Source organism: Melopsittacus undulatus, chromosome 4 (assembly GCF_012275295.1).
Source record: "Melopsittacus undulatus isolate bMelUnd1 chromosome 4, bMelUnd1.mat.Z, whole genome shotgun sequence".
Lineage (NCBI taxonomy): Eukaryota > Metazoa > Chordata > Aves > Psittaciformes > Psittaculidae > Melopsittacus > Melopsittacus undulatus.
In genome coordinates this window covers 87,327,759-87,350,288 of record NC_047530.1, presented here as the reverse complement: position 1 = coordinate 87,350,288, position 22,530 = coordinate 87,327,759, and positions in this window count along the sequence as shown.

The window sequence follows — 22,530 nt, the reverse complement described above, 5'->3', positions numbered from 1 at the left end:
CTTTCTTTGCTTATTGGGATTCCCAAGAAATCAGAGAGCCATTTCCCAATGCTGTTGCTTGCTCTCAAGCAGGCCATTAAAGAGATTCTCCTTGACCTTTCCCACTCATCGTTAATGGGAAATATGTGAGGTTGAAAGGGAAGCGAGCACAACAGCTCCACACAGCCCAGCATGCTTCCGGAGGAGCTTGAGACTGGGGCACAAAACAAAGAGCACCCTAGTGCTCTCTGCCTGCCCTGACCCTCAGCAGACTGCCCCTGGGGGACCAGGAGGCATCAAAGCAACCCAGAGCAAAAGATGGGAGTGGAGTGGTGGTGTGGAAAATAAGTGATTAATTGCTAATGTCCTGCTTGTCTGACTCTCTCCTAAATTTTAAATACAGCAGTTGCTTCTAGCAAAAAAAAGCCCCTCCTCCAAAGGCAAAAGAGTGAAGATAACAGAAGGGAAGCTGAAAGCATTTTATATCTAATGGCTGTGGCATTCAAAAAGGATCCACTAGATCTGTGGGATAACACAGATAGGGTGGGAAGTGTGTGTGTTAGCCATGTGGCTTTCATCAGCCAATTGCCTGATCTTCTGGGGCCACCACACTCCCATCAACTCACAGAAGTATTGGATCCTGCCCTGGTGAATACTTTTGTACTTCCAATCTTTGGAAGCTCAGAGTGCTTTTCCAAGCAAGCAAACCAAACGTCCCTTTTAATCTCAGTGTTTTTAGATGTGTCAGTCCTTTCTGGTCCAAGAGTGCTAGCTCAGAAGGGGGACCTCTTTTATCTCCGATACTGCAACTTATCCTGCTCCTAAGAAGAGCTATGTAATGAATTCATAGTCAGGCCCACACGGTTGTTCTCTTTGATATTGTCTCACTCCAAGATAAATGATATTTCACAGTCATTCAGGCTTGGCAAGCCAATGCCATGTGCTGCAGCTGTTGTTCCCAGCAGGAAGGGGGGGGCTTTAAACGGCACTCAAAGCTAAATAAATAAATAAGCCAAAGGAAAAAGTATCTCTTAGGAAGCTATGCCTGAGAACAATAGAACATCACACTAAAAACACCTGTCTTCACTTGTTTTCCATGATGAAACCTAATGCAAAATCACTAATCTCAGGCTGTAAAAATGTGGCAGGATTGAAAGAGGCTTAGTGGAAAACAGTAATATCCCTTGCTGTTCACCCTGCACAGCCTCTCAGTCTCAGAAAGGGTGTTTGGACCCACCACTTGGACATTTGAGGAGAGGATGTAGCACTGTCTGAAGCAGCTCTTGCCTAGTTGCAAGTTCAAGATGGGCCTCATGCCCATGCTGTGTGACACTGGACACATTTGTGTGAGCCAGTGGTGTATCCCACCAGGCCACGTGCCACAGTCACCTAGCCAGCTGGCTTGAGAGGTGGTGTTGGCTCTCTTCTTCCCTCTGTTGGCTACATGCTTCGAGCTGTCATAAACATGCCAGGCTGGTGAGCTATGTGTGGTTGGGGTGGATCTCAAACTTTGAAAACTTTCTGCAGGTCAAGGGGAGATATAGCTAGATATAGCTATGGTGCACAAGAAACTGGGCTGAATCTTGAAGGAGGGATATTTTATATGAGAGATTCTTCAGGAAAGCAATTGGCTCTGGACACTCTGTAAAATACCATTTTCTACTGATTACCTTCCTCTCCAGCTCTGGAAGAAATAACAGTCTATTTATTTGTTAACTTGTGCAGTAGGGTGTGCCATCCCCTTCCCCCCCACCCCCACCCGCCACCCCTGAATTTAGTCCCCTTGTTTCCTTCCTGTTTCCCATTTATTTTTTGTGCAAAGATGGTGGAGATTACTGGCCATAGACTACCCATGCCCTGTGTGAGCCAATTCAGATCATGGAAAATGAAACCTTTGTGCCCATGCAAAAGGGACCAAAGTAGACTTATCACCCAGGATGGACTATGATGCTAGTACAAATCATGTCTTTATTTTTATCACCCCTCTGTCTTCTACTTGAACCTTTTATATATATATATATATATATATATATATATATATGAAACATAGTGTACCCCCTGTTTTGCCTTATCTCACAACTATTTGCAGCTAAAGGATGTTGTGTGCTTGTTTGTATTTAAGGCATCCTCACTTAGGCTGTTAATTTATTTGGGGAAAGTTCTTTTCCATTTGTGTCTTTAAAGATCTGTGTTCTCAGGGGAACCTCCAGTATCACTACAGTGCAAATCCTTTCCAAAATATGCCATCACTCTGTGAAATGGAAATATAAGGAGACTACATTTTCTCTACAGATCTGTGCCTGGCTTTCTATGAAGGTTTCTATGTCATTCGATGACACCATAGAGGAAAAATGGGTAAGTTCAAGAGCTCAGAAGTATTGCAGATTCTCTGTGACTATCTATAATGTTGTCATACCCAAAGATCAGACAAAATGCCTTTAGAGCCACTGATTCCTGCTTCCTCTCCAGTCTAATACCAGACACCACTGAAAAGCACTCCTCATACTCTAGACCAGTCAACAGGATGTTGACATGCTGTTTGATAGTGTACATTTGAGACAGTGGTAACATAAGCTGGGTAGAAGTGGAGGGGATGAATCATACTATCCACTCTTGCTGAGGTCAAGAAATCTGAGAGTAGAGTTTGGTACATGGATTTCTCACAACAAAAGAACTGAAAGATAAATAAAATAATAATGCTGAATTTTAAAACAATGGGGAAGACTTGCTCACATAAACCAGAATTAAATACTGGAAGTCATTGTTCCTGGGGGATCTGGTGTAGTTAGACCTTCAGTTTGACTGAAAACTGTCATTCTTATTTACATAATGGAAGCTAAGGTACTTTGTAAGACCTTCAGTCTCTTTTTGACACTTTCTAGTCTGGATGGTTCAGACATGGATGGGACATGTCCAAAGTTGAGATCTTTTGTATTACAGTGTGAATGCTTTAGTCAAAGCAGTGGCTGGGGTATATCCAACAAAGGTGCTGAGTAAGTGTGTGTGTACCATCCCTGAGTCTTGTTTCCCACATTGCAGCAACACAGAGCCTAACAGACACAGTCATACTGACGGATGATATTTCCTGAAATATAGTAACACTGAGGTATTTGCTTTCATTTTTAGCTTGCATGTACTATCCTCTCTGGAGAAAAAGGCATCAAATGAAAGACTGTTTTATTCTAGAAGTGCAAGAGCTCTTGCTTCTCTTCAGTTCTGTACCTCTGGTCAATCCATAACTGTCAGTCTCTATGCAGGACTGCAGACTAAATTTACTCAGAAGTACTTATTCTACCAAATTAATGCTGTCCTGGTAATTTTTACAAGGACACTTTATAAAAACTGTGCTATTTTCCTCATCATATTGTTGTCTTCACTTTGGTTATCAGACTGCTTTTCATAGCCTTGGGTCGATTATAAAATCAGAGATACTTCAGTGCAGAGTTTAGTGTTCCAAACCACTATCTGAGCAAAAACTGGCATGTGATAAAGGCATAGTTACATTCAATGAAACTTGGCCACCATGAGGACAAGTGTGATGACCCTGAGACCCTGTTGCTTAGCACGGCTGCTTATCACTGCTTTAAAAATAACTCCACAAAATTCCTAACCCAAGAGAAGCTTGAACTTCATTTTTCATGCGTGTGATCATTTTAGTTAGTTTTATTTTAAAACTAGCATAGTTTTTCTTTCATCCTGCAACTTTTCTGGACAATCATGAAGATGTTTGTGTTTACTGACTTAGTTGTTTCCTTTGTTCAGTGATTAATTAAATATCTAGAAAATGTAGTCAGCAATTCTAATGGAGCTCCTTAGAACTGCACAAATAACTCAGCACTGCAGCCAGAAAGAAGGGCTTTCAAGCAGTTAGCACAGATCTGGGTCCTCCTAAGCTCCTCACAGTGTGTTCTAACCGCTGTCTGGGATGTCTGCAAATAAGCTCTTGGATATCATTCCCAAGGTGGCAGTTGGTCACCATATCTTGCAAGCAGGGCATCCCTTAGGACCACAGAGATGAAGTTTGGGAGCTCCCACAGCAAAGAATACTTTAGTGCTGGTAGTCTTTGTTTTGGGCTTGGTCTAGTTTTTTGTGTTTGGTGGAGGGTGGGTGTTGGGTTTATTTTGTTTGTGGTTTTTTTTTCCAGGTTTTTGTTATTGTTGTTTGTTTGGTTTTGGGTTGGTTTTTTTTCTATTTTTTTTTCTTTTTTTTTGGTGGTGTTTATTTTGTTTAAAATCTTACCATAAACAATTCCTAAATCAATGGGCACTGGTGTAAACTTCTAGCTACAGTAGAAACACATTTTCTTATCTGCTCGCTGGTGTACTCTAAGGAAAAAAAACATGTTTTTTTGACCCCTGCCATATGAGCACATGTGTCTTCCCAATGTAGTGACATGGCTGGATTTTACGACATCCTGCGGACAGTTCCTCCTATTGCTTTCAAAATACTATGCACAGGAATTAAGCAAATGAGAAAGTGACTGTAAAACCGAGATCTAGTCAGGACTCTTAAAGACAAAACCAAGCATTAGACATGGGATTCCCCACTGTCCTTTAGCAAGACACAAGTGGGTGACTTATTTTTCCTTTTAATTTTAAAGAAAATTCACCCACACCTGCTTAATGAGTACTTTGACTTCTTTCAAATAGTAAAATATTCACCTCATAGTTTCCTAAGCCACTGATAATAAATTTGTTTTACAAGCTTTGTACAGGAAGTGGGAGAGAAAGAGTTCCTTAAGTGAAACTAAATGCACTGGTTGTTGCTATCCTTGAGGCCCACTCCCCACTGAGCCCAGCTAAACCAGAATATGGTGTTCAAACTAGCTTATCTGCTGTTCATTTTATTTGTGCTCAGTAAGTTTTTATACAAAAATGGATATAGCTGTCTGCTGTGATGGGAGTAAAAATTTAGAATGGTGTACTCTAATAATAGATTGCATGCTGATCATTTTTTTACTGCAGCAAAGGCAATTCAGCTGTATCTGATTGGCACTACTTCAAGATTTTTTGACGTTTAGCAGGAGAAGAATACAGAGCTGCAAAAAAACAAAACAAAGCAAAAAAACCCTCTGAAACTGCACATGCTGGAATGGTCACAAGCCCAACTGCAACAGCTTACCAGACCCACTCACAACTAATCAGGCATTGGGACACACAATGAATGCTTTTGCTGACTAAATTATACAAGTTTTGTTTTGTTTTAATGCAGAGTCCAAATGTTTCACTCTGGATACAATGTCACAGTCTTTCTTGAGCCATATTTAAATTACGTGTATGAATGTGGTTGAAAATTTCAGCTGCCAATTCTGCAGCACTCCCACAGATCTACTTTTTACTGTCCTTGTGTTCCCGTTCGATATGGCAGGCATTACATTGCAAGGACAAGGTGAAATACTGAAAGTATGTAGGTTACTCTTATAGTGAGCTCCAAGCAAACTCTACTGATACATTAATACTTCACTATGAAATATGCAATGCTTTATTTGGAAAGAGTTTTCTTCCTTATTAAATCAAAAAGCTGCCCAGGAAGTTATAAGTCAGGATAATAAACGTAACTACAGGAAAAATATCTGAATAATCTAAACATATTTTTTTTCTCTTTCATGTAGATTAATATGAATTTTGGCTTGCAAAGTCAGACTGAAAGGACGTAACAGAGCTCAGGAACAGAGCTGGTTTAGACTAGGAAGATCTGGGAGAGATCTTAGTTCAGAAAACTCTCGGATCACTGGATCTTGTCAGGTTTTTCAAATACTGAAATAGGAGCTGGAGCAATTCTGTGCAGCATCAACACTACACTGCTGATTTGTCTCTGGGAGCTCAAACCCATATTAGCAAAGCACTGAAGAATGCCCTTATGGCTACCTTGATTTAAGAAAACACGGAGCATGCTCTTAAAATTGAGCACATACTTAGGTCTCCTTCCAAACTGAAAGCATGCTTACTGAAGATTTTCCTGATTCCTGAAGGCTTCCTATAAATATTCATGTATGGACACTTCCTCTACCAAATTAAATTTCCCAATTAGACTATACAGTGAGGCAATCTATTGAAGAAACTTTTTAAAGCTAGGGGGTTAGTGTCATTTTATGTAACTTCAGTGATTGATATATTAGTCACATAATCTATTCTAGTGTTCAGCATTCCCTCCAGAGTCAAAGGACGAGACAGAGGTTTCCAGAAGGTGATTCATTCTGTGGCTAAAATTAGATTTCTTATTTCTGTTGTGGAATCATACCATGCTCATCACAAGAGACCATCCCATTTGTATTTACCAAATATTTACCAAATACAAATGGATGAAGGATCTGCCTTTACCATGTAAAAGTGCTGGTATGCTTTGGAATTGGAGAATCAAATCCTTGTTTAGAAAGTGTAATTGATCATGTAGCATGAACTAGCCTCTCTCTATTAACAATCTATTAATGTTCCGTCATTTGAAATTTCACCTGCCATTTTTTTTCCTCTTTTAAATTCAAAAAGTAATTCTCAGGGAGCGTTTGAAATGTCTTGTTGTGGTTGACCCTGGCAGGATGGCAGGTGACCACCAAAGCGGCTCTATCATGCCCCTCTTCAGCTGGACAGGGGAGATTAAATAGAACAAAAGGCTCCTAGGTCGAGATAAGGACAGGGAAAGATCATTCACCAATTACCATCAAGGGCAAAACAGACTCGATTTGAGGAAATTAGTTTTCTTTATTGCCAATCTAATCAAGAGTAATATAAAAAGAAAATATAATCAAATCCTAAAACACCTTCCCCCCACCCCTCCCTTCCTCCCGGGCTTAACTTTACTCCCGAATTCTCTGCTTCCACCCCACCATCAGCACAGGGGCACGGAGAATGAGGATTGTGACCAGTTCATCATCTACCACTCCCTCCCCAACACGGAAGGACTCCTCACACTCTATAGGTAGCCTAACCACCGCCATCAACAGCCCATTACCCCTAGCAGGGTGTTGCAACTATCGCACCTCATTTGTCTTTCACTACATAACTCATGGCCTCAGGTCTCGGGTCTACTCTACGGGCTGAAGGGGCGCTGCTGCGGCTCCTGGAGCACCTCCTCCCCTCTTCCCTCCCTGGCCTAGTGATTACAGTTATCACTGCTGTCTCTGACTGCAATTGCTGTTGTGCATTCTCCTCCCTCTTAACTATGTTATCCCAGGGGCACTACCCATTTGCTGATGGGCTCGGCCTGGGCCAGCAGTGGGTCCATCTTGGAGCCGGCTGGCATTGGTTGTTTCAGACATTGGGGAAGCTTCTAGCAGCTTCTCACATAAGCCACCCTTGTAGTCCCTTCAACTACCAAAAGATTTACATGCAATATGCCTGCTTATAGTTTAAACAAATTTAAACTAAGTGATGTTATTGGGTATTATACATAATGACATAAAAGCTTCAATGGCTTGAAAAGTACAGTAATTACAACCAAAGAAATCTTGACTTGTTTCTTTTACTGTTTTTTATTCGTGGGTTGGTTTGGGTTTGGGTTTGGTTTTGTTATTTTTTTTTCTTTTTTGTTTGTAAGGTTTTTTCTTTGGTTGGTTTGGTTTTTGTTTTTTGTGGGGATTTTTTTTTACATTAGTTCAAATTTTGACCTTTCCCTAAAAACTTCTACTGCTTTGTAATCACTGCACCCTTTTTAATATTTGCATCACTGAGAATGGTTACTCTCAGTTTTAGAACATTCAGAAATTTGTTTGTTTAGCAACACTGTATTAGTGCTGTGTTGGTAGATACTTAGAATATAAGTTTAGATACAGTCTTCGATGCAAAACAGAGATACGCAGGTTACAAGAGTAGACTTTTTCAAAGGTAGTATTTATTTTCTACTAAAGATGTGTAATTGCAAACGTTTAATAAGTTATTTCTCTGCTTATCATATATTGGCTGGAAGACCATCTTGTTTTAAATTTAGAATTGGGAATATCGCCTAGAAAACTGAATTTCAATAGGGGCCATTATATCACTCTGTTTTCGTTTTTGTTGTTATTTTTTTTTTCCTGTAGTTACCTTTGAAGTTTTGGAATTCTGCGGTACATAGAAATGCAAAGTAATTGATCTTTGGGCTATAATATCACACTTTTGATATTTGTACAGATATTGCTGTGTACTTTCTGTAGGTGCAGAAATAAAGGAAAGAGGAGCTTAAATATATCTAGGTGATTTGAAATCAGTTCTATATAAATCATTTAGCTTAGAGTATCACACCTAACATATGAAATTAAAAATAAAATGGTCGTGTTTTGCTGATATCTGATCTCATTGGAGAGACTACCCAGATATTGTCTATGTATGAAGCCATTGTGACTCACAGTGGTTTAATGACGTTTTGTCCTCCTAAGGTATTCAAAATGTGCAATTCACTTAGAAAAAAATTAAATAAATCTGAAACACCTCTACCAAATAACACTGTTGTTTTTATCTCATCTTACCATGTCCTTCTGCTACTGACTTGTTAATCATCCCTTCTAACTTCTCATAAACCAGTGCTAAAAAGCACAATGCCCTGCTGTCAGACTAGCCCAGACATGGAGTGCATTAACAGCAACGTCCAGTTAGCTGGACCTCATAACGAATTAGCTGTGGATAGATATATGAGCAATATAGCTATGTTCTTATCATACCAGCTAACATTTTTGTATTGTTCACTAACATCAGTATTGACATAGTAGTCAGTGCAACAGCATACTGAATGGCCATGGACAATACCTAGGTCTTAATTCCACACACACCAGGGGAAAAAAACCCAAACCAAAAGAAACAAACAAACAAACAAACAAACAAAGAAGAACAACAAACACCACCCCCCAAACCCTCCCCAAAACCCCAAGTATTTATGCTTATAGTCAGCTTTTTAATAGTGTCAGGTCAGTGTCTTTCAAGTTTTGGAAGGTATGTGGAGAGATTCAGTAATTCTATTCATAGGTTTATCTTAATAGCAGAAGGAAGGCTGAATGTTTCTAGCAATTCATGCTGTGGTAGTGAACTAATATTACAAAATTGCAGTTTGCTGGCAGAAAGCTAAAAATTACTTGGATTCCTTAGAGGAACAGAAGATCATCTACAATGTACTGACAGAAAAGGCTGGAAATGTTGAGGGTTTTGATCACTGGTCGAAAAAAAAAAAACAAAACTAAAGCATCTTGAACTGCAAGTATTATCTATACACACTTATAATATTGAGATATAAAGGGCTTTTCTCCATTCAGAAGTCACATTAGTTTAACATAAATCAGGTAAAAATCTTTTGTCGTTTACATCCTGAAACTAAGAATGTGGACAAATATGTCAGACTAAAAATTGTATCAACATAACCCTCCTTGCAAAATATACACAAACACATTAAGTCGTCACTGCCTGTCCACTTTACTCTTAACTGATGTATCTGCCACAGACAGACTTTGATAACTCTCAAATTCTTTTACCTCTTGACCCTATTAAGTTATCTTTCATTAAGATCATAGCATAGTACTGTGTTTAGAGCTCTTTGTAGACAAGTGTGATCACTGAATTCATGCTCCCAGGGTGAAAAGCCCCTAGGAGCACTGCGGGTTTTTGGGTAGGCACTCTGGCCACTAAATGATTTAGGTTCTTCCTTGTCTCTTCAGTATCAGGTATCTGTTTTGAATAGCCTATTTGTCACTGTGAATGCAGAACATTTGCTATGAAGGTTTATTTGAGCTCATGTTTGGACTTCTGCTGTGCGCCACTGCTTCTGTGATGTGAGATCCACATGAGAACCCACTGAGGGTGAGGGGGTCTAAACACCCATTGGAGAAATGGAGGTTACCTGTTAAAGCAGAGAAGGAGGAATATCTCTGTTAGGCATGCTAACTTGCCTTTTGGTGTCACTTAATTTTCCTCCATTGATTATACAGGGACTTTTGCCCCCTTCCATAGACTGTCTGAATTCCCTGGAAAAGCAATTTGCCTGCTTGAAACTAAATGTCTTTTCACTTCTAAAAAATTTCATCAGCTGCAGGTCTTTGCAAAATGTCTGAGATGAACAACCAGTGGCTGACCTTGCCTCTTCTGGAAACTGTGGTGGCTTGTCAGTGTTTTGGAAAGCAAGAAGTATCATGGAGAAGCTTTTTCTTTTCCATTCTGAAAGCATGGAAGATCTTTACCTTCAAGTATATTTGGTTTATGATTCATACAAGGCCAAGGCCTTTCTGCAGAAATACATCTGATTAGCTTACCAGAAAGAAGATCAAGAGGTAGTACGATTACTGCTAGCAAGTATTCCCATGGAAAGGAAAAATCAGGTACTAAAAAGGGGTTTGAATCTAGTGGAGTAAAGTTTAATGAGAGTTAATGATTATGCTTTTATTTTCTGTAATAATGCAAATGAGAAAAAAAAGACACAATTTTTAACAGTAGAGATTTGAAACAAAGCACTGAGAAAAAGTATGATTTTTTTTTTAACTTCTTTAAATCTTACAGGCATCTTCTTGGGAGATTTATGAGTCAAACAGAAGTTATTAGTTCAATATCATCCTATGGCCTGAGTGGCCTTGAAGATATTAATCTGTGAATCAGCCAATGAAAATCTATGGCCTGTAAAGGGCAGAGTATCTGATGACATGATCGTGATGTTTCTTCTGTCCCTACAGGCCAGAGTCTGATGAAACCATTTGTAATAGCTCACTCCAGAGTTCGCTGTTGTAGCACTGCCTAAGAAGTTCACTATAAACCACCTCCTTGGTTCTGCATTTGTGAGTATAGAAGTAGACTTGAGACCTGCAAACTAAGTCATGAGAACAGTGTGGGGAGTGTCACCAAGCTAGCTATCAGTGTGACATTTTAAAGCTGCTGGCTGACTAGAGTGATATGCAAGCATATACATGAAGCATATGGAGAGGCATGAGGCATATATCAGAGAGCAGCTGGCATATCAAGTCTGGGACAGCTTCTACCAGGAGAATAAAATAGATTGTAATTCCAGGCAGTGTCTTAACGCCTCTCTCATTGCCTATGGAGATTTTTTTTTCTTGTATTTGCACAATCCCAATAATTTATTTCCAAGGTCAGTTCTTTTACTGATTTGCCGAGGTGAGCAGCTACAGAGAGCTCCTTCAACCCCGGAGACAAGGGAAACTCCTCGTCCAGGAGCCTCAGGTCTGAACGACGAAAGCCACCGAGTGAACCTCGAGCCCCAGCCGGGGCTTGCCCAGCAGCCGGCAGCTCCGCTGAGGAGAGCAGAGACTCACGGAGAGCGGTGCCAAGAGGGACGACCCCGCCCCGAGCAAAGGAAAACCCAACCCAGGGAGCGAGGGTTTGCCTCAGGGCCAGGCCCCGCTCTGGGAGCTCTCCTCTGGCTGCCCCGGCGGTGACAGCGTCGGCACCGGACAGAGCCGATGAGAGGGGAGGCTGCAGCGCAGAGCTCGGGGGGAGAAAGTGCCTGCACTGATCTCGTGAGGTGAGGGTGTGCAATGGGCAGAGCTGCGCTCGGTGCGCCCTGGTGCAGGTCCTGCTGCAGCAGGGGCAGAGCTGCGAGGCACTGTCAGTAGCTGAAAGGTGGCAGGGAGCTGGCAGGGAGCTGGACTGTGCAGGGGCCACAAGCGTCCACCATAGCACACACAGAAAAGGAGGAGGGCAGTAACCCAGGGAGCTGGGAGCTAGCAACATAAAAACAAACCAAACCCAACCCCACCAACCCCCCCCCCCCCCCAAAAAAAAAAAAAAAGGAGGAAGAAGACAATTAAGATCAAGGGGCTTCTTCCAAAATCCAACATCCCCACCCAGAACAGCTTTGCAGCTCTGCAGGGAGCTAATGAGGAAACAGGTACAGCACCAGATGAACATCCTGCTGATGCACCAGTAAAGAGGATCACTACTGGTGCCTCCAGGAAAAAGCCGTGGGTCATAGCAGTAGGTGACTCTACTTTGGAGGGCACAGGGGCATTCATCTGTCAGCCTGACCCAGTCTCAAGGGACGTTGTGTTGCTACCAAGGCCTCAGATCAGGGATGTTGCTGAAAGGCTTCCTGATCTAGGAAGTCCTGCTGACTATTACCCACTTATGTGCCATGTGGGTGCTGGTGATATTGACAGCAGTAGCTGTCGGCAAGCTAACAGGAGAAGTGTCCACCCTGGATTTGGAGAAGGCTGAGGTTCTCAATGACTTCTTTGCCTCAGTCTTCACTGGCAAAGTCTCTGACCACACTGCCCAAGTCTTGGAAGGCAGATGCAGGGACGGTGAGAATGAAGGCTTTAGACGATTAGGTTAGAGATCATTTAATGAACCTGAACTTGTACAAGTCCATGGGACTTGATGAAATCCATCTGTGGGTTCTGAAGGTGCTGGTGAATGAAGCTGCTAAGCCACTGCCCATCATATTTGAAAACTATGAAGTTCCTGATGACTGGAAAAAGGGAAATATAACCCCCATTTTCAAGAAGGGGAAAATGGATGACCCGGGGAATTACAGACCAGTCAGTCTCACCTCTGTGCCTGGCAAAACCTTAGAGTACATTCTCCTGCAAGGCACGCTAGGGCACATGAAAAACAACAAGGTGCTTGGTGACAGCCAGCATGGCTTCACTAGGGGGAAATCCTGCCTGACCAATTTGGTGGCCTTCTATGATGGGGCTACAGAACTGATGGACAGGGGTAGAGCAGCTGATGTCATCTACCTGGACTCTGCAAAGCATTTGACACTGTCCCACATGACATCCTTGTCTCTAAATTGGAGAGACATCAATTTGATAGGTGGACCACTCAGTGAATAAAGAACTGGCTGGATGGCCGCAATAAAAAAGAAATTGTGGTCAACAGCTCTGTGTCCAACTGGAGACCAGTGTTGGGACTGATCCTGTTCCACATCTTTGTTGGCTATATGGACAGTGGGATTGAGTATACCTTCAGCAAGTTTGCTGATGACACCAAGCTGTGTGGTTGATATGCTGGAGGGAATGGATGCCATCCAGATGGACCTTGACATGCTTGTGAGGTGGGCTGATGCCAACCTCATGATGCTCAAGGCAAGGGCAAGGTCCTACACCTCAGCTGGGGCAATCCAGCTACAGGCTGGGGAGAGAAGAGATTCAGAGCAGCCCTGCAGGGAAGGACTTGGGGGTGTTAGTCAATGAGAAAATGAACATGAGTTGTCAGTGTGCTCTCCCAGCCCAGAAAGCCAACTGTATCCTGGGCTGCATCAAAAGAAGCATGACCAGAGGATCAAAGGAGGTGATCCTGCCTCTCTACTCCACTCTTGTGAGACCTCACTTGGAGTATTGTGTGCAGTTCTGGTGTCCTCAACATAAAAGGGACATGGACCTCTTGGAACAAATCCAGAGGAGGGCCATGAGGATGATCAGGGGACTGGAGCATCTCCCATATGAAGACAGCTGAGAAAGTTGGGGCTGTTCAGCCTGGAGATGAGAAGGCTTCATGGAGACCTCATAGCAGCCTTCCAGTATCTGAAGGGGGCCTATAGGGATGCTGGAGAGGGACTATTCATCAGGAACTATAGTGATAGGGCAAGGGGTAATAGGTTCAAACTTAAAACGGGAAACTCTGCTTAGGCACAAGGAAGAAGTTCTTTACTGTGAGGGTGGTGAGGCACTGCAGCAGGATGCCCAAGGAAGTTGTGAATGCTCCATCCCTGGTGGTGTTCAAGGCCAGGTTGGACAGAGCCTTGGGTGGCATGGTTTAGTGGGAGGTGTCCCTCCCTGTGGCAGGGGAGTTGGAACTGGATGATCTTAAGATCCTTTCCAACCCTAGCTATTCTATTATTCGATGTTACTTCTTGTCTTAATATCCTAAAGCACAGCTGATTTTTTCTTTATCTCACTGTTAAAGTGGGATAAACCTATTGGATTTTCACTTAGTACTTTGAGCTAAAAAGAGCAGAATAACTTCAGAGTTATCACTATGTAACTGACAGTGATATTAGATGTTAAATTTAATATAACCCTTCCCTACATAAAAGAGCAAAATTATCTGCTGATGTAAAATGATGGAACTCAGTTGGAAATAGAGGAGGCTCTGACCTGGTGTTCAGAATACTTAAAAACTACCCAGAGAGAGCAACTGAGCAGTAGGATATATTGTATATTGTTTTCTACTTTATTTCATGACTTGAGCACAACTACTTTTCTCAGCATGAGCCCAAGTCATCAAAGTTTCTCACTATAGAGTGAAGCCACTACAGGCTTTCTCAGCTATCCTGCTGTAGACATTAGTGCGGTGGGGTGAGGCCTCACACCTGCAGTTTCGACTTCTGAACAGGTTGTTGTCCCCTAGGAGTCATGAAACCTTTGTCCTTACAATGTATCCTCTTCTTCCTGGTGTTACATAACCTGCTTTACCAAAACTAACCTGTTTTTTACTTTCTCAAAATGCTCTCAAAAGGTTGTGGTGTTACCAACAAATGTCAAGGATGATTTGGTGCATGAAAGTAATAAGTGAGAGGTAATCACATGATTTAGCAAAAGGTAACAAGATAAAAAATAATAGTAGTTGAAGTATTGTGGTATGTAGCATTGTAATAAGTAATAGGAAATTAGGTAATATTGCAGAGCAAAGATGAAATGGAGAAGATGTCCAGAAAAAGGAACGGGAAAAAATTTTTCCTTTCTTTTAGAAACAGGCAGAAGAGGAGCAGAGAGAGGCAATGACTATTTTGTTCAGAGTAAGAGTGCAAAAAATAAACCAAGCTTCCTTTGAATGAGATGGTTTGTCTGTCTCTGTCATTTGGGGAGTCAGCTTTTCTAGAAAGGTAAGTAGCCCTGGCAGAGCTCTGTACTTCCAGCTGTATTGCTTCTGGACATGTCATTACTAAATAAACTAACTTTTTATGGCACACCCTCCTTGTACAAAGCAGGCATTTTTTAGATCCCCTGTAGAAGATCACCTATGAGGTTCAAGGTCAACCTCTTGAGCATGATTCAAGTATGTGAACCACAAAGGCAGCCATCCTCTTGTTCAAGGTAATCAGAAAGCCAGTTTTGTCTTGGAGCCAACTTCATGGATAGCCATGCGCTAAGCCAAATCTCCACTATCTCAAATAGCTCTCAGCAGTGAGAACTGGGGTCCTTTTTCTCTGATCTGACTTAGAGGAATGCAAAATATCTTTCTCCCTCCCCCCCCCCCTTTTTTTTTTTGTATAACTTGTGCAGTTCATACTCTGTGTCTGGTCTGTCTTGCAAATTGTTATCACCTCAAGTTTCAACACTGTTGGAAATGTTTATCTCACTAGAAGGGCTGGAAAAGCAGTTCAATAAAGTTAAATTACATACTATGTTAGCCTGGGTATTAGTGACAATATAGGAAGATGATAGTAACAAAGATGGCTGAGGACATTCTACAGCTCCCCAATGCCTAACATTAACAACTATTCAAAAGAGCTTTTTGATGTTTGCTTTTAATATCTACTTTTTTTTTTTAATGGCATCGTGTTCCTCCAAACCATGTATTAATGTTGTTTCCTTCTTTGCTTCATGAAGTTTTCAGGAGTCCTCAGGTTTGCTAACATTGGGATGCTATTTATGATGCATTTCTTTTCAAAGCTGAGGGCACCTGTTACTGAATTATATGGTGTGTAATTCTACTAAAGTTTCTAGAAGGAGCTTATATCAAAGTGGTTCCATGTGCCCCAGGACTGGGCTGTAGAATCTAGAATCAAATGCAACCCTCTGCGAAAACTCTTTACAATATAGTGTAGGTTATGATTTGTCAGTAGGCTTCAACGGTCTGTGTTGTACAAACGTATTTCACCAGAAGAGGAATATATCCTTGGGAGGCAATAAAGAAAAAGAAGGAGACCAATGCAGATGAGCTGTCACTGAGAGCATTTTGACAGAAAGGCTTTCAAACTGGCAATATTTATGATGAATCTTGGTATTACGTTTCCAGACTGCTACAGGTGGATGCCTTCACTAGAAGAAGCTCTGTTGAGATCAGAACAATGTTTAAATATCCGGTCAGATACACAAAGGAAATGTCCCAAAACAAAAGGAGTGCTGAAGCTTTATTTTTAATGTAGCGTCTAATGTGTTGTCCATTTGGTGAAGTAAGCTGAGTGCTTGCTGTGTGCTTTCAGGATGTCCTTGGAAATGAGATCCCATCTCATTGTTTTTTCCTGTTGAAGTAGGCAAACATTGAAAACAGCAGATCTTTGCTTCCTGTACTTTTTTCTGGAGATAATCCACAAAAGGAAGGGCCAATATGTAAGTGGATTCCCAGAGACAAATCAGCTAGGTCATTCTAAAGAGCTGCACTTTCCCTTAAGATATCTGAAATGTCAGTGAAATCATCTAGCAGTTTCTAAATTCAACATGTTTATTCTCCTGAGCTTTTTTGAGCCTTTCTCCGTTACAGACTATAAGCCTGTCTTCCTCTCTCCATTCATCTGTCTGTTAGTTATTGAGGCCTAGCTATGTGTCTGATGCTATAATGATTCTATATTTATGTAAAATAAAGTTATTGAGTAGGATGTAGTTATATTGCTTGGTCAGAGCCTTGCTGGTTTCTTTAAAAGAAACTGAGAGGTTTTGCTTAACTGAGGGCTTGTTTCTCTGCTTTCTTCTAATGCATTACTGTATGCTTTCTGAAATCTTGGAAACCTGTCTCTTCATCAGCTTGTTGTTCCTCAGCTAGTGAATACCATTTGAAATTATTTGATATTTAAATTATTTCAACTAATACACTTTACGTCTAGCTTCTTCAGACTCAGCATCTGATCCTGCATATTGTGACCAAATTCTATTTTTTCCAAAGAGCTGCCAATCCAGAATCAAACCTAAGAAAAGCATGACTAAATAAAAACAGGCCCCTCGCTTTTTCTGTATTCTCACGCACTGTTTACTGGCAGTGATTTCTGTGTACTTTCAGTGTTTAAACATTGTATCTTTGGAATTCTACATACTAAGCCCATGTTTTTTTTTCACTGCCTTCACTGATCTTGTTCACCAGCTGCCTATGTATAGTGATGCATTAAAGATCCTGATGAAGTCCATGTAAGTCACATCTACTCCCTTACACTTCTATGGATGCTCTATTATGTCTTCGAATCCATGCATTACATTATTTTCAAATTATGTAGTCTTAAAGATCCTCATCTGATAAATGCTTTCACTTTTCTGGTAACACATCACTTCAACTTAAGTTAGCAACTCAGAAAGCTTCTTAGAGAGAAGTTAGACATATGCACTTATAATTAATGTTTTGCATTCTGTGACCCAGTTTTGAAAGTTGGAGTAGTCACATTACGCAGCTGAGTCTTTCCCCTTTGCTGCCATTTAGTGCTTAATACAGGTCCCAAGGAACAGTGGCACTTCCAGGGGCCATGTTAATTCCCATCAGAAAAAGACATAACTCAAGTCCTGTGCTGTGTTTTTGGTCCCAAGAAAGGCATTGAGGTACTGGAGTGTGTTCAAAGAAGGTCAATGAAATTGGTGAAGGGTGAAGAGAACAAGTCTTATGAAGGGCAGCTGAAGTATCTGCAGTTGTTTAGCCTGGAGTAAAGGAGGCTGGGGGGGACCTTATTGCTCTCTACAGCTACCTGAAAGAATGATGGACTGAGGTGAGGATTGGTCTCTTCTCTCAGGTAACAAGTGGTAGGACAAGAGGAAATGGCCCCCTGTTGTGCCAGGGGAGGTTTAGCCTGGGTATTAGAAAAACTTTCTTCATCAAAAGGGCTGTCAAGCGCTGGAGCAGGCTGCCCAGGGAAGCAGTTGAGTCACCACCCCTGAAGGTATTTAAAAGACGTACAGATATGGCATTTAGGGACATGGCTCAGTGGTAGACTTGGCAGTATTAGGTTAATCATTAGACTCGATCTTAAAGGTCTTTTACAATGTAAACAGTTATATGATTCTGTGACAATAACCTGGACATACCTTTGTTTCTGTTTGTGAGTTGTCTGCAATATGTCAGCTCCAAGCTTTCCACTGAGATTCTTTTTTTCCAAGTTTGAATATGTGCAACATTGATGGATATATTGATCATATTGCTTCCTTTTATGGCTAAGGGAAAGCAATAGGTGTTTCCAGACCATGATTAATCTATTTTTTTTAACATGTAATTAAACTGTGACAAATTGCTGCTGGGAAATTCCTATTTCTGCCCACTTTCCATAAAGGCAGTTTAGACATCATGCTAAGATACGGATGCTGGCCCTGAAGACTTTACAGGTTAGGTGACATGCATCTCACCTGTGACATGATTCTCACCATCTGTGTCTATATTGCTCGTTGCTTTTTGGCAGTAGACAAAATAATACAGACAAAGCCTACATTAGATGCTGCAGTACGTGGTCTGAATGTGGTCTGGAAATGTTAGCTAGGATTTGCAGGTATATATATATGCAAATATATAAAGCACAATAAAACCACAGTGATGGGCACATTACAATAAAAAAAGGATTTTAGTGGATTAGGTGTCTTTGTCTAGACTTCAGTTCTTTATTCTGCTCAGTTTTATTAATATATCTGGAGTAGATTTTTGTTTTATTTCTTCTCCCAAGTAGCATGTTTCCATAATCCCTGTATGGCAAGACAGGGGGATTCTGGCATGGCTGGACAACCATTTTTGTATATCCAGGAAGAAGGAAATGATTGGGTTCATCATTGATGGGACAATATTAGGAAGCTATTTATGTTCTTTAATATGAGGATGTATTTTCCCATGCCCCATGAAAAACGAGATGCTTCTTTGTGCACTTTGTATCAGTCTAGCAACAAGGTGAAGAAGCAGGAGAAGTTGGGTCTGGCAGACTTGCAAGCAGGCATTGAGACACAGCGACTTTGTGAGAGAGCAAAAGAAAATTGAGGGAGAGGGGCTGATACGATGAAACTGGTATCAAGTGGGTTTCAACTGAGAGAAAAAGTAGTGAGTCCATCTTCAAACAAGATAACATTTTATTACCTTGGCTTAATTTGGGACTGAAATAATATTTATATTCTACCCCAACATCTAGAACGGAGGAGGGAGAAAATGATAATAATAAGACAAATTACAATATGAAGAGGAAGCCTAAGTAATCTTAGATCAAGACAGAAAAAATACTTTTTTCAGCAGGAGCATTTTTTCATTTGTGTATTTGTTTAAAAGAAATAATTTCTCTCAGCTGCCAGTTTGAAGGTTTAAAAAATCCCAAACACTTAGTTCTCAAATTGGGTAATATCACAGGAATTAATTAATTCCACTCTGTTAATTAATTTTTTGATGGACTTCAACATTGCAAGGCAGGGTGGCATATTAGATTAGTTTCCTTGGTATGTTTTAAGTAATAATAATGACAGTAACACAAATCTTGTGTTTCTTGTGTACTTGTAGACAGTATTTTAAAACCTTAATTTAGAAGTGGCCATTTCTCTTTCCAGGCTGTAGTTTACACTAGTCTGTTCTAGGTTTTGGACACAAAATTAGGAGGGTGAAATTTGGAACTATCACAAATTGTGTTCAAAATGAGAACCTGTCTCTGGGAGGTGAGGTAGATCATATTAGGATTTATTTTGAAGAATTTCTCCACATCAGCAGGAGCTCTCAGTTTTGTATTTGCATTGAGAAGAAAATGGAGTGCAAATAAAGTAGAAAGATAGCAAAAATCCCTCGGAAAGATAGCATTATTATCTCTGCCTTTGGTATTTAAATTCACATCAGAATATTTTCTGTCTCTTTTTCATCTGCTGCTCTTTTATCTCTGACTCATTCTGTACCGTATAACACCTTACACATTTTTATTACTAATATTAGTAGTAGTATTAATATTTGCCCCCTCTCTTTTCTTTGCACTGGAACTGGGAGCCCTATTTTTTATAATGGTGAGGCCCAAGTAAAAGGAGCCTGAAGCTAAACCAGGATAAGAATAGCAGCTGGAATTGTCTACATGGGAAAGGAAAGGAAGAGTTTAAGATTGCTTGCACTGGCTTATTTGTCTCCTCTTACACTCCACTGAGAGGAGCTTTGCAATCACAGAGACAGGAAGGAGAATTTGTCAGCTACTGCTTGGCTCCTGACTTCCAGGAAGAACAAGAGGAAGGAGACAGCAATGCCTGGATAACCAGCTAGACAGAGGGCCAAAAGTGTCCTTACAATTTTGTCATGACAGTTTCTTCCCTGTGCAACTCTGGAAGCCCAGTCTGGAATATCAGGGCCAAAACACCAGGGTGAGTAGATGGGCAGTCGTCCCATTTTCCTGGGATGCCCTGGGCTTCCTGCACAACCAGATCCTTGCCCGCACAGGACAGCAGCCTGTTAACAATGTTGCGCCCATACAGCCTGCTGCTGGAAGACACCCTGAGGTGGTTATCACAGTTTCTTTGTGTTTTGTTTGCTGTTTAGATATTTTCCTGCAGAAAGAGATAATAGCTTGCAGAATTTAGAGCTACGCTTTCTCTCTGAAAAACTATCTCCTTTCCCTTTTTTTCATTCCTAGCTCTGGCCTTGTTTCATTACCTCTCTCCACTGCCCATCATACCTGTTTGCTCTTTTCATTGGGTTCCCCTTCTTTCTATTCTTTTCTTATAGTCAATAAAAAAGAGAGAACTCTTTGCATTCCCTCAAGATTCCTTATTTCTTGTTTAAAGTCCCTCAGCCACTCCCAGAGCCTGAATTTTTCTTTACAGTAGAAAACGAAAAGGTCTAGCATTCTCCCCCTATCTCTGAGCTAAGGCGTCCTGAAAGAGGCAGGTGTAGATAAACACATATCCATCTCCAGCAGTCCCAGTTGCACCTCAGACAGTTGCACCTCCTATCTTTTATGGAAGCAAGATAAGAAAATTCTGTGCGAGAGATAAATGTAAATAGCATTAAGAACAAGAGCTCTGGTCACTAGCAAGGGAAAAGAGATTGCTTAAGCCCTAAGCTTCTGTTGCAAAGACTGTCATCTCATGAATTAGAAGTGTGCTGAGAGAATTATGTGCCTCTGACACTGTATTGTAGCATAAGGTATGTTTCCACAGCCAAAAGGCCATAAACAGAATGATAAACTTACCTCTTTATTACATGGTATACTTTTGGGTAGCCTGCAATGCACATCTAGTGCTACAGTAGGTGGGTGGCTCACCACAAAAGCTTCTGAGGGGCGTTTAATTTTGCTGTGAGTGAGCCCTGTGTGAACACAGTGGAAGAAGAGGATGCCATACATTGCACATCCACAATCCCTGGTCTCAAGAAATTGTGTTACAGGAAGGAAAATGCATTCCAGCAAAGGCCTGATACTGGCACCCTCTCTTTTGCTCTTTCCCTTGCTTAACAGCATTTTCTGTCACAACTAAGCAAGGCCATAGTATTGTGCTCTTACTATCCCTGATTGTGAAGAAAGGATATTACTAATCCCTGTGGCTGATGCTAGTTCTGCTTCAGCAAGAGGGCCTAAAATCAGTACTTTGTGATGGAAGGTCGTGGTTGTGGCTAAAATGAGCCTGCAGAAGTGCAGAAAAAGGAAGTCCAGGGAAGAATGTGAGCACAAATGTCCCAGTGGGGGACTAAAGGCAAGTCCCTGGAGTCCAAATACCATTCAGCTGCTGTTTTCTTTCTTCTGAAAAAAAAAGAAAAAGAAAAAGAAAAGGAATAAAAGTGACCCCTGTGTAGGAATTCCCAGAAAATCGCTAGAGCATCTGGGAAGGGTGAGGAGAATGTTTTTCTGAGAGCAGAGAGAAGTATGTAATACTGGGGTTTTGGTATGAATTTAACAGTGAAGTTTCAGCATTGAATTTCCTTTTCAGAAGGCTCAGGCTGTTTGCTTTCATGTAAGGCTGCATCTCCTCTCATATTACCACTGTCAGAGGTCAAATCCTCAGAAGTTAAGGAAAAAAAAAGTGTTATTTTGAAGCTATTTCTATTTCTGGGCAGGATTGTAAGGATTGTAAGACTGCCTACCCTACTGAAGAGTCACTGAAGCGCAGTCTTTCATATCTATGAGATGAGTTGGGTCAGGTAGGAATCAAGCATTGTTAGTGCCTGACAGCTGATGGCCTGTCTATGTGCAATGACTTCTCTGCTGTTACTGCTTTCTGGTGTGAATTAATGTTGTCAGTTTCAGCCAGCAGAAGGAACAAATAAGGTCAAGTAGGCTGAGTTTTGCTGCATGTCTGACACTTATTCTGAGGGACAGGCCTTTGGTCCCAGTATATTTGTGCTACTGTTCCCCTAGTTCAAAAAAGACAACACAGGTCACGATAAATGCAGACTGTCAGCAAGCATCTTAGCCTCCTTTTTGCTAGGCTAAACAAGCACAGATCCTTTAGCTTCTCTTTGCATGTTGAAAGCTGTAGGCCACTCTTCTGGTAACCATGAGTGGCCTGGTTTGAGCTACCACTTCATAAAATACAAGGATCACTTTTGATAGGTGATTGATGGTAAAATGCTTATATTTTGAAGGTAAACCTCAGCTGTGGAAGGCACTGTAGAAAATTAACAGATAATTTCAACCTTTGGGCTCAGCTGGAGTATTAACTGAGGATGGACTGACTTTACACTGAGCCATTCTGCAAATTCTCTAAGCAAACAAAGATGCTGCAGCATTTATATTGTATGTGTTTTGTTCACATATTCAGGGCTTTCAGATGCAAGAAGGAAAACCTAATGTTTCTC